Source organism: Salmo trutta, chromosome 24, assembly GCF_901001165.1.
Source record: "Salmo trutta chromosome 24, fSalTru1.1, whole genome shotgun sequence".
NCBI lineage: Eukaryota > Metazoa > Chordata > Actinopteri > Salmoniformes > Salmonidae > Salmo > Salmo trutta.
In genome coordinates, this window is record NC_042980.1 from 37,027,787 (window position 1) to 37,039,396 (window position 11,610).

Consider the following 11,610-nt stretch of genomic DNA (forward strand, 5'->3'; position numbering starts at 1 on the left):
CAGCTGAAAACTGTTGTCCTGATTAAAGAAGCAATCAAACTGGCCTTCTTTAGACTAGTTGAGTATCTGGAGCATCAGCATTTGTGGGTTCGATTGCAGACTCAAAATTGCCAGAAACAAATAACTTTCTTCTAACTTTCATCTATTCTTGTTCTGAGAAATGAAGGCTATTCCATGCGAGAAATTGCCAAGAAACTGAAGATCTGGTACAACGCTGTGTACTACTCCATTCACAGCTTCACAGAACAGCGCAAACTGGCACTAACCAGAATAGAAAGAGGAATGGGAGGCTCCGGTGCACAACTGAGCAAGAGGACAAGTACATTAGAGTGTCTAGATTGAGAAACAGACGCCTCAAAAGTCAACAGTGAAGAGGCGACTCCGGGATGCTGGCCTTCTAGGCAGTGTTGCAAAGAAAAAGCCATGTCTCAGACTGGCCAATAAAAAGAAAAGATTAAGATGGGCAAAATAACAGACAGTGGACAGAGGAAGATCGGAAAAAGTTTTATGGACAGACAAATCTAAGTTTGAGGTGTTCGGATCACGAAGAAGAACATTCGTGAGATGCAGAAAAAATGAAAAGATGCTGGAGGAGTGCTTGACGCCATCTGTCAAGCATGGTGGAGGCAATGTGATGCTCTGGGGGTGCTTTGGTGGTGGTAAAGTGGGAGATTTGTACAGGGTAAAAGGGATCTTGAAGAAGGAAAGCTATCACTCCATTTTGCAACACCATGCCATACCCTGTGGACGGCGCTTAATTGGAGCCAATTTCCTCCTACAACAGGACAATGACCCCAAGCACGGCTCCAAACTATGCAAGAACTATTTAGGGAAGAAGCAGTCAGCTGGTATTCTGTCTATAATGGAGTGGCCAGCACAGTCACCGGATCTCAACCCTATTGAGCTGTTGTGGGAGCAGCTTGACCGTATGGTACGTAAGAAGTGCCCATCAAGCCAATCCAGCTTGTGGGAGGTGCTTCAGGAAGCATGGGGTGAAATCTCTTCAGATTACCTCAACAAATTGACAACTAGAATGCCAAAGGTCTGCAAGGCTGTAATTGCTGCAAATGGAGGATTCTTTGGCGAAAGCAAAGTTTGAAGGACACAATTATTATTTCAATTAAAATCATTATTTATAACCTTGTCAACGTCTTGACTATATTTCCTATTCATTTTGCAACTCATTTCATGTATGTTTTCATGGAAAACAAGGACATTTCTAAGTGACCCCAAACTTTTGAATGGTAGTGTACGTCTATACGAAACATAATATATCATACTAAATGGAGTACAGAATAATACGGAATGCTCTGAGAACAGGTTGAATCCTCACGCCCTCTCTCCCCGTCTCCTTCTCAAAACCCATTGGGTGAGTAAGCTAGATGCCCCGCCCCTATGACCTTCTCCTCCAATGGGTTTTGACAAAGAGGCAAGGAGAGAGGACGTGAGGATTATGCAATTGAGAAAAAGCCATGCTGCCAGGAGGAGTCAGGAACAGGAAATAGAAAACAGGAAGTACAGTGAGAGGAAGGACAATAACTGCCTCAAAAATACTTTTTAAGCTCCAGCAGATGTCCATCCCTGAGAACCTGAATGCACGGTTTGAAACGCCACCAAAAGCTGAAGAGGTTGAGAGAAAATCCAGATTCAATCAAGGGGGGGTCTGAATCCTATGTAGACTTCTTCAGCGTTGGGTAGCTGCTGGTGGATCCGGAGCATGACACATGTAGGTATCACCACCCTGTTCCTCCTGCACAGCAACCCCCAGCACTAGCACACAAAGCTCTGATAGGCCATTTATACCTGACACGACTGCAAAATATATTTTTATTATCCGTCATCAAAACAAGATCTTGGGTAAAAAATGTAGATCTCCATGTCATATGTGATATGTAATACTGTTCTGAAAATAAGACGTAAGATGAGGTAGTGATGTAATTTGATGTTTCATCTAAATGTTCTCAGCTGCCACCAGAACCACCAGTACGCCATCAGCACTGCCAGTAGGTCACCTGCCTACCACCAGTACGCCATCAGCACTGCCAGTACGCCACCTGCCTACCACCAGTACGCCATCAGCACTGCCAGCACCCCATCAGCACTGCCAGTACGCCACCTGCCTACCACCAGTACGCCATCAGCACTGCCAGCACCCCATCAGCACTGCCAGTACGCCACCTGCCTACCACCAGTACGCCACTTGCCTGCCACCAGAATTCCAGCGTTCCACCCACGCACAAACAGCCACTTCTTGCAATGTGATCCTTACAAGTGAGTTGTTCAGTAATATTCTCCATTTCATGTTCATTTAGGATAATCTCTACATGAAAATTTACCCTGTGGTACATGTATAACTCCTTGATAGATGTGCACCAGTGTGGGAAAACTTTGGTTCCACCTGCCCTCAATCCTGTCTGATGCCAGAGGCTGTCCTGGACCCCACAGTAACTTCCTCGTTTAAGTAGGACAGCTTGATTCCTCTTCAACTCTCCTGGCATGATCCATGAAGTGAGTACTCATTCACACAACATTCAACCTCTCAAGAAACTGTTTTTCTATTATATATTTTGTGTAATGTTATGACCAAAGCCATGTTTTGACTACAGTATGCTCAGTTCTCTGGCTCAACAGTCTAAAGTGCCATCCTCTTCTTGTCTCCTTCCCCAATCAGTAGTGATACAGGATATGAAGGTATCAGTAGTGATACAGGATATGAAGGTATCAGTAGTGATACAGGATATGAAGGTATCAGTAGTGATACAGGATATGAAGGTATTTGACTGTTGAAAGATAAAACATTCAAGGCATAGTTACTTTTGCTTTATCCTTCCCATGTGTTATCAGATCAGTGTGTAGGTGAGGAGAGGAAGACAGACTAATCCCTCATCAACACTCATGGCATGAACAGTAAAGTTATTACTCAATCACAATATCGGCAAAAAGAAGCCCCTGGTCTCCTGCCCTCTGAAGAACTGAAGCTTTCTCATTACTGTATGTAGACTAGATCCCATTTTCAGTTCTGATTCATGTGTAGCTCCATGTATCTGCTGTTTGTGTTTACAGCTAAGACTCCTTATGTTCCCTGATTTAAGAGGTGATGACCACTCCACTACCAGTGTCAACTCTCTCCTGACATGAACTGAAGCCATGTCCCATGTGCCCTCATCCACTGGAGCATTGAATGTTTCCTCTCCAAGCCCTGTGAATTTGATTTCATTACTATATGAACAGTAAATGAAATTCACTAACACAATCACATTATTACACATCAATGAGATTGTACTCTTTGCTTGGACTAAGTCATTAATTCATAGTTGTTTTGTGTTCCCAGTCAAATCCTGTCTTGCCCTCAGCAGAAAAGTTGAGCTCTTCTCCAACACCCTCCATCCATGATGAGCCTGTGTCCTGAAGTCAAGCCTCTGAAGACATCAACCCCTGTCCTGCGGAGTCCTGAAGTCAAGCCACTAAAGACATCAACCCCTGTCTTGTCGTGAAGTCAAGCCTCTGAAGACATCAACCCCTGTCCTGTCCTGAAGTCAAGCCACTAAAGACATCAACCCCTGTCTTGTCGTGTCCTGAAGTCAAGCCACTAAAGACATCAACCCCTGTCCTGCGGAGTCCTGAAGTCAAGCCACTAAAGACATCAACCCCTGTCTTGTCGTGAAGTCAAGCCTCTGAAGACATCAACCCCTGTCCTACGGAGTCCTGAAGTCAAGCCTCTGAAGACATCAACCCCTGTCCTGCGGAGTCCTGAAGTCAAGCCTCTGAAGACATCAACCCCTGTCCTGTCCTGAAGTCAAGCCACTGAAGACATCAACCCCTGTCGTGTCCTGATGTCAAGCCTCCAAAGACATCAACCCCTGTCCTGTCGTTTCCTGATCTCTTCCCAACACAGTCCAAACACTGATGTTTGGATAAATACCATAGTAAACCAGCAACTAAATGAATATGTCATATACATCTATTTCACTCTCTGCTTGGTCTTCATTCATGCATAGCGCTTGGTCTAAGTCATTCATGCATAGCTCTTGGTCTAACTGTGTTGTGCACTTGTTTTTTTGTTTCCAGTCAATTCCTGTCCTGCCCTCAGCGGAAGAGTTGAGCTCTTCTCCAACACGCTCCATCCATGACGAGCCTGTCTTGCACGGCTACTTCCTGACCTTGTCCCATCCCCCCCATTTTTTAACTCATGTGATCCCTCCCCTCTCAACACAGAGCCTGTCAGAATTGAGTGCCTATCTCTCTCCCAGCACTCGTACTGGTCAGACACCAAAGGATATCCTGTACCCCACAGCAGCGTCCATGGTCAACTTGGACAGTCTGTTCATACAGTACCACCTGCTAAAACCTGATCCACCAACATCTGTCCATGCATTACCACCTGGTAAAACCTGATACCCCAACATCTGTCCATGCATTACCACCTGCTAAACCTGATCCCCCAACATCTGTCTATACATTACCACCTGCTAAAACCTGATCCCCCAACATCTGTCCATGCATTACCACCTGCTAAAACCTGATCCCCAACATCTGTCCATGCATTACCACCTGCTAAACCTGATCCCCCAACATCTGTCTATACATTACCACCTGCTAAAACCTGATCCCCCAACATCTGTCCATGCATTACCACCTGCTAAACCTGATCCACAACATCTGTCCATGCATTACCACCTGCTAAAACCTGATCCCCCAACATCTGTCCATGCATTACCACCTGCTAAACCTGATCCCCCAACATCTGTCCATGCATTACCACCTGCTAAACCTGATCCCCCAACATCTGTCTATACATTACCACCTGCTAAAACCTGATCCCCCAACATCTGTCCATGCATTACCACCTGCTAAAACCTGATCCCCCAACATCTGTCCATGCATTACCACCTGCTAAACCTGATCCCCCAACATCTGTCCATGCATTACCACCTGCTAAACCTGATCCCCCAACATCTGTCTATACATTACCACCTGCTAAAACCTGATCCCCCAACATCTGTCCATACATTACCACCTGCTAAAACCTGATCCCCCAACATCTGTCCATGCATTACCACCTGCTAAAACCTGATCCCCCAACATCTGTCCATGCATTACCACCTGCTAAAACCTGATCCACAACATCTGTCCATGCATTACCACCTGGTAAAACCTGATCCCCAACATCTGTCCATGCATTACCACCTGGTAAAACCTGATCTCCAACATCTGTCCATGCATTACCAACTGCTAAAACCTGATCCCCCAACATCTGTCTATACATTACCACCTGCTAAAACCTGATCCCCCAACATCTGTCCATGCATTACCACCTGCTAAAACCTGATCCACAACATCTGTCCATGCATTACCACCTGGTAAAACCTGATCTCCAACATCTGTCCATGCATTACCAACTGCTAAAACCTGATCCCCCAACATCTGTCTATACATTACCACCTGCTAAAACCTGATCCCCCAACATCTGTCCATGCATTACCACCTGCTAAAACCTGATCCCCCAACATCTGTCCATGCATTACCACCTGCTAAACCTGATCCCCCAACATCTGTCCATACAGTACAACATGCTAACTTGTGAAAAATAAAGACTCATTGTACCTTGTTTTCACTCATTATGTGAAGAACCTGTCCATTACATGACTATAAAATAGACTTTACATTTACATTTTAGTCACTTACAGTAGTGAATGCATACATTTCATACTTTTTTCCCCCGTACTGGTCCCCCATGGGAATCGAACCCACAATCCTGGCGTTGCAAACACCATGCTCTACCAACTGAGCCACACGGGACCACACGGGACCAAACTACAAGTGGTGGAAAAAGTACTCAATTGTCATAGTTGATTAAGAGTAAAGATCCCATAATAGAAAATGACTCAAGTAAAAGTGAGTCACCCAGTAAAATTCTACTTGAGTAAAAGTCTAAAAGTATTTGGGTTTTTTAAATATACTTAAGTATCAAAAGGAAATGTAATTTCTAAAATAAAATTAAGTATCAAATGTAAAGGAATAAATCATTTCAAGTTCCTTATATTAAGCAAACCAGACAGCACCATTTTCTTGTTATTTTGATGTACGGATAGCAAGTGGCACACTCCAACACTCAGACATAATTTCCAAACGAAGCGTGTGTGTTTAGTGAGTCAGCCAGATCAGAGGCAGTAGGGTGACCAGAGATGTTCTGTTGATAAGTGAGGGAATTGGACCATTTTCATGTCCTGCTAAGCTTTTGGGTATCAGGGAAAATGTATGGACAAATGTAGTGAAGTAAAATTAAAAGTTGTCAACAGAATATATAGTAATGTAAAGTACAGATACCCCGAAAAACTACATAAGTAGTACTTTAAAGCATTTTTACTTAATTTTTACACCACTGCAAACAACAAATGATTACTTTTACCATAAGATCAATATTTTATTCTAGATTTATTACATTGACTATTCTTGCTTACTCGGTCCTCTAAGATAAAGTTATGTGAACAATCTGTTCATTTAGTTACATCGAAGATCTTGGATGCAACAAAAACACAAAAACATTATAACGTTTACCATATAAATCTTTTATTCCATTCAATACATTCATTATACTAACGTATTCAGTCCTCACAGATGCAGTTCTCAATCATCTGCCCTGTATATATTTATGGCATGTTGTAATGCATACCCATTGACACAGAATGTCACAAGACCAGGGTGATCTGCCATGCAATGGCATGGTTCTTCTGGAGGCAACAACCCACATCTTCTGATAACCTATTGTAGTAAAAGATGCTGTAATATTGCATGGTAACACTGATAAAGTATCTCTTACAATGAACTACAAAGCATCCTACAAAAACCTGTGGAATCTCCTGGCAGCAGACATTCCCCACCTCAGTTGGCATTGTCTGACAATGCCCACAGGTTCACCTACAGTTGAAGTCGGAAGTTTACATACACCTTAGCCAAATACATTTAAACTCAGTTTTTCACAATTCCTGACATTTAATCCTAGTAAAAATCCCCTGTCTTAGGTCAGTTAGGATCACCACTTTTTTTTAAGAATGTGAAATGTCAGAATAATAGTTGAGAGAATGATTTATTTCAGCTTTTATTTCTTTCATCACATTCCCAGTGGGTCAGAAGTTTACATACACTCAATTAGTATTTGGTAGCATTGCCTTCTAAATTGTTTAACTTGGGTCAAACAAGCTTCCCACAACAAATTGGGTGAATGTTGGCCCATTCCTCCTGACAGAGCTGGTAACTGAGTCGGGTTTGTAGGCCTCCTTGCTCGCACAAACTTTTTCAGTTCTGCCCACAAATTTTCTATAGGATTGAGTTCAGGGCTTTGTGATGGCCACTCCGATACCTTGACCACAACTTTGGAAGTATGCTTGGGGTCATTGTCCATTTGGAAGACCCATTTGCGACAAAGCTTTAACTTCCTGACTGATGTCGTGAGATGTTGCTTCAATATATCCACATAATTTTCCTGTCTCATGATGCCATCTATTTTGTGAAGTACACCAGTCCCTCCTGCAGCAAAGCACCCCCACAACATGATGCTGCCACCCCCGTGCTTCACGGTTGGGATGGTGTTCTTTGGCTTGCAACCTCCCCCTTTTTCCTCTAAACATAACGATGGTCATTATGGCCAAACAGTTCTATTTTTCTTTCATCAGACCAGAGGACATTTCTCCAAAAAGTACGATCTTTGTCCCCATGTGCAGTTGCAAACCGTAGTCTGGCTTTTTTATGGTGGTTTTGGAGCAGTGGCTTCTTCCTTGTTGAGCGGCCTTTCAGGTTATGTCGATATAGGACTCGTTTTACTGGGGATATAGATACTTTTGTACCTGATTTCCTCCAGCATCTTCAAGGTCCTTTGCTGTAGTTCTGGGATTGATTTGCACTGTTCATCTCTAGGAGACAGAACGCATCTCCTTCCTTAGCGGTATGACAGCTGCATGGTCCCATGGTGTTTATACTTGCGTACTATTGTTTGTACAGATGAAAGTGGTACCTTCAGGCATTTGGAAATTGCTCCCAAGGATGATCCAGACTTGCGGAGGTCTACAATTTTTTTTCTGAGGTCTTGGCTGATTTCTTTTGATTTTCCCATGATGTCAAGCAAAGAGGCATTGAGTTTGAAGGCAGGCCTTGAAATACATCCACAGGTACACCTTCAATTAACTCAAAGGATGTTAATTAGCCTATCAGAAGCTTCTAAAGCCATGATATCATTTTCTGGAATTTTTCAAGCTGTTTAAAGGCACAGTCAACTTAGTGTATGTAAACTTCTGACCCACTGGAATTGTGATACAGTGAATTATAAGTGAAATAATCTGTCTGTAAACAATTGTTGGAAAAATGACTTGTGTCAAACACAAAGTAGATGTCCTAACCGACTTGCCAAAACTATAGTTTGTTAACAATACATTTGTGGAGTGGTTGAAAAACGAGTTTTAATGACTCCAACCTAAGTGTATGTAAACTTCCGACTTCAACTGTACATAAAGAAAATTAACATGAGACGAAAGACAGCATGTCTGTCGCTCACTGTCCACAGTCTACAGTAAGGACGTTAAAATTCCAGGCAATATCGTCCTATAACACTGCTGTCCACTAAATACTAAAATTACAATCAGGTACAGTACAAGATGAAAGCTAGCTAGCAATAATGTTAGCTTATTGATTGCGATCTAGCAGAATAGAGCAGGACGTGCACGTTGATAATTGGTTTATTCCCCTCCGTAGTGACGCAGTGGTTTGCTGACAAATACACACGAAGCACAGGTGGCCAATAAGGGACTACTATTTATCTGGAGAGACGACGCCCACTTTAACCCCCTTAGTGCTGTGATCATGCCATGGTGATTTGAGAGAAGCCAAAGGAAAGTTTCAGATAGAGAGAGAAAGTGTGTGTTTGCTCTGCATGTTTAAAGTACCGTGTGTGTGTGTGTGTGTGTGCGTGCGTGCGTGCGTGGGTGCATTCATACATGAGATTGTCTGTTTGCTGTCTCTCTGTGTGACACTTCCAGGCCCAGCTCAAGGACATCATTCAAAGCCCTGCCAGGTATCAGTCAGCCAGTCAGTCAGTCAGTCAGCCAGCCAGTCAGGCAGTCAGTCAGCCAGTCAGCCAGTCAGCCAGTCAGTCAGTCAGTCAGGCAGTCAGCCAGCCAGCCAGTCAGTCAGCCAGTCAGCCAGTCAGTCAGGCAGTCAGCCAGCCAGTCAGCCAGTCAGCCAGTCAGTCAGTCAGTCAGTCAGTCAGTCAGTCAGTCAGGCCTTTGAAGTTTCTTCTTTTCACCCTTCAGACTCTCAGAGGAGGAGGAGGTGGAGAGGAGGAGGAGGAGGTGGAGAGGAGGAGGAGGAGGTGTAGAGGAGGCGCAAGGGAATCAGTGTTTTAACATGCTGCCATGCATCAAGAGCTGTCATTAAATTGCCCTGCTTTTAGCCATGAGAGATGGCTGCCTTGAAGTATGCTGCCTTCAAAGAGCTGTCTCTCTCACACACACACACACACACACACACACACACACACACACACACACACACACACACACACACACACACACACACACACACACACACACACACACACACACACACACACACACACACACACAAAGCAGTGTAAAGGCAGGGCAGAGGCGCCTAGAGCCATATTAGCATGGCAAACTCACCGTGACAGCAGTTTTGCTACAGTGCTGTTAGTGATGGAGACAATATGCTCTCTGCTTGGGATGCTCCGGGGCAAGAGCTGCCTTCCAAGGTTTGTTATCATGTAGCCCTGGGTGGAAGCTAGAGGGAGAAGTATAGGTTATGAATGGAATGGGAGGAGAGAGAAGGGTGGGGTGAAAAGATGGGAGGAGAGAAAAGAGAGCAGTGAAAAAATAGAAGGAGAAGGATGGAAGGTGGTGGGAGATGGGTAGGGGAGATGGTGGGGAGTGTAGAAGGGATGGCCTAAAAGGATGGTAGTTGGTGAGGGAGGTTTGGGAGGTGGGGATGAGAGGTAGGAAGTAGTGGTGATCTGAAGATAGAGTTTAGAGTTGTAAAACATGACAGCCAGCTCAGTGAGAGCCTAGGAACTATAGTGAGTTTGGGGAAGTGGACTTGGTGTTAGAACGAATGGGTTCTGGCCACTGACTGGTTGACAGTCTGTCCACAAACACACACACACACACACACACACACACACACACACACACACACACACACACACAGACACACACACACACACAGACACACACACACACATACACACACACACACGCCCACACACACAAATACACCCACGCACACACAAGCACACACATACACACACACAGGTTTGAGGGAGAGAGGAGGTGACAGAGTTGGGCTGATTGGAAAGACAGAGCTGGGCTGATTGAAAAAGACAGAGCTGGGCTGATTGAAAAAGACAGAGAGACAGCAGCAATCAGCTCCTCCTCTCCCGTGAGAGAGTACAAAATCACATCTTATAAACACACACGGAGAACAAAGCTAGCCTCTGCAGAAAACATCCCCATGGCTGCCCGGAACACACAACATATATTAAAACATATATTTACTGTGTTTACTCATGTATTCGCTTATAAATTCACTCACATATTGAATGATGTTATCACTCTCCTATTCACTCATACAGTATGTATGTTCACTAATATTCCCTTTTTACTAATATTTTCCTCTCTAACCTCAGAACACTCCCCTGTCATTGATCATCATTCTGTGTGTTCCATTGTCATAGTAACTGACACGCTGCTTCCTGGCATTCTATCATCTTCTCTTCTTCTCATCACTCCATCCTGTAATTATTCTCCTATAGAAAACAGATGGGAGGAGAGAGAGCCCCAACCTGTTAAACTGTCTAATCAATGTCAGCCATCAGTAGAACGTCATTATTTATATACAGTCTAAAAACAGCAATGGAGCAACGAAAGGAGAACTTGTTCCCTCATCACCGTAGCAATGCACTGGGAGACAGGTGTTCTTGCTGGCAGAGAAGAGGGAAGAATAAGTCTTGCGATGAAATGTATCCTTTTGAATATTACCAACATCGCCAGTACAATTCTGTAACAACTACATCCTCTCGACATCAGTGGAAACAGCGACAACAACTTTTATTGTTCACAATAATATCAGGTGATTGGCTGTAGAAAAGATCGGCAGATGATTCAAATACCTGTACTTGTCAGTCCAAACTAGGTTGCCACACACACACACACACACACACACACACACACACACACACACACACACACACACACACACACACACACACACACACACACACAGTACATCCATGCATCCATCCATCCATCCATCCATACAGTACATACATACATACACTATATATACAAAAGTATGTGGACGCCCCTTCAAATTTGTGGATTTGTCTATTTCAGCCACACTCGTTGCTGACAGGGGTATAAAATCAAGCACAGAGACATGCAATTTCCATAGACGAACAATGGCAATAGAATGGCCTTAATGAAGAGCTAAGTGACTTTCAACGTGGCACTGTCATAGGATGCCACCTTTCCAACAAGTCAGTTCATCAAATTTCTGCACTGCTAGAGCTGCCCCTTTCAACTGTAAGTGCTCTTCTTGTGAAGTGGA

The 11,610-nt window shown here is 43.9% G+C and overlaps 1 long non-coding RNA gene across 2 annotated transcripts; it reads left to right on the forward strand.

Moving 5' to 3' along the window:
* Nucleotides 1-1,564: 1,564 nt before the first annotated feature.
* LOC115161237 (uncharacterized) lies at nucleotides 1,565-5,608 on the forward strand. Of its 2 annotated transcripts, XR_003869223.1 has the most exons (4): nucleotides 1,565-1,726; nucleotides 1,966-2,271; nucleotides 2,366-2,508; nucleotides 2,845-5,608. It is a non-coding gene; the product is annotated as an uncharacterized LOC115161237 (long non-coding RNA). The 2 variants fall into 2 exon arrangements; XR_003869222.1 differs by having other exon boundaries at nucleotides 2,366-5,608.
* Nucleotides 5,609-11,610: the final 6,002 nt, after the last annotated feature.